Source organism: Panthera pardus, unplaced genomic scaffold, assembly GCF_024362965.1.
Source record: "Panthera pardus isolate Hobbes unplaced genomic scaffold, ASM2436296v1 HiC_scaffold_10, whole genome shotgun sequence".
In the NCBI taxonomy this organism is placed as follows: Eukaryota; Metazoa; Chordata; class Mammalia; order Carnivora; family Felidae; genus Panthera; species Panthera pardus.
Genome location: NW_026526655.1, coordinates 37,135,024 through 37,136,809, shown reverse-complemented (window position 1 = coordinate 37,136,809; position 1,786 = coordinate 37,135,024).

Below are 1,786 nucleotides of genomic sequence, written 5' to 3'. Positions count from 1 at the left end.
GTGCATAAAAGAGAGGGAGAGTGGGCCTCCAATACAACGTGAAAAATTTGGACATTTTTGAATGCATTGGTAGGACACAGCGCCTAAACAAATAGTCTTGATCTAGTCCTTAGGGCCCAGTTTTAAAGGAGCAGTGGTTTAGGTTATATCTGCTAAGAACCAATATCAAGGACCACTGAGCATGACAGACCACAATTCAAGGTTATACTGCCAAAGCCACGGAGGCAAGGACAAACCTTTTCCATAGGCTAGGGGTACTCTCAGAGAAATCCAGGAATTGGTAAATCTGATGTATATCTGTGCAAAATTCTTGGCTTGGTATAGAAGAACAATTATGAAAGAGGTGGCACATTTTTATCTTTCTTTTCTCTTCACAAGGAATAGAAGAAGTCCAAAGATAATAGTACAATAAATACCAATAAGGACATGGTAGTTTCAGTTGGATTATTTTGCCACAGTAAAATACATTTATTTGTTCATTCAGTCACACAGCAATATTTATCAGGTGCCTACATTGTGCTAGGCATTGGGATATAATGGTGAGCACAAGGAAATAGTGTCCCAGTTTCATGGAACACATAATCCTATGGGGAGTTGAAAGGTTATGCAAATAAATGCAAAATTCAACCAAGAAAAGGACTATATAGGATGGATATAAGATAGAGGTGGGGGAGAACATTTCAAACAAAAGAAATAGCCCTTTAAAACACCCACAGTGATAAAGGAATCCATGGCGCATGCAAAAAACTGAGAGTAGTGTCGTTAGATGGTAGTTAGCAAGAGAAATCTGGTGAAAGATGAAGCCAGAGAACTTGGTAGGGTTTGGTCTTTAGAGCAATGTTATGGTCAGTCCATATCATTCATGACTATATTGCTCATTGCTTGGAGAACTTATTACAGAGTCCCGTGGCAGAAAATATTTGCCATCAGTTGCTAATAAATTATTATTCATTCCTTGAACTGATATTTTATTAGACACCTATGCCATGCAAGGAATAGGCATTGGGAATATAGCAGTGATCCACATGAATGTAGTCTCTGCTCTCATGGAACTTTCAGTCTATCAGGAAAGATAAACTATGAATAAATACAGGTGTACCAAGTGTTATAAAAGAGGAAACACAGGGTTTATGACCTGGGAGCCATTTTAGTGGGATGCTTCCTGGAGAAGTGATTGAAGTTGTGGGACCAAGGAAGACTAGAGTTAAGAATCACAAGATATCCACTATAGACAGTGAGGAAGAAAGTGGCAGGAGGTAAGGTTAAGGACAAAGAAAATGTGGGGCTTGAAACCTCAGCAACTTTCTAGCTGACAGTGAAAACTAGTATGTTTTTGCTCAATCCTGGATAAGGTGGTTACCTTTGTACAATTTTCCTCCGTAGGAATACATGTAGTTTATGGAAGGAGACTTCTTTGTGAAATAGCTCATCCTCACACACACAGTGTAGCCTGGGCCACTCCACCCCCAGCTGCTGTGCAAGCGCCATGGTTGCCCTTCACCAGGGCTCTGTGGTGGGTAAGGATACAAAGTCCCTTGATGAGCCATCTTTTGTCCTTGCATCCCAATTGAAGCAGTGGGATTTTGCCTCTGGGGTCAGGGCAATCTAAGCTGGAGGTGTAATAGAGCCAGTGACCTACCTCTTCTTTTCTCCTGTGCTCTCATTTTTTCTTTTTGAGACACGTAAGTGTAAGTACATGGAAATACATTAACCTTCTTTCTCCCATCATCCTCCCAGGGAAGGAAGGAAAGGAAAGCATTGGAAATCCTGGGCTGAAGCAGGCAGA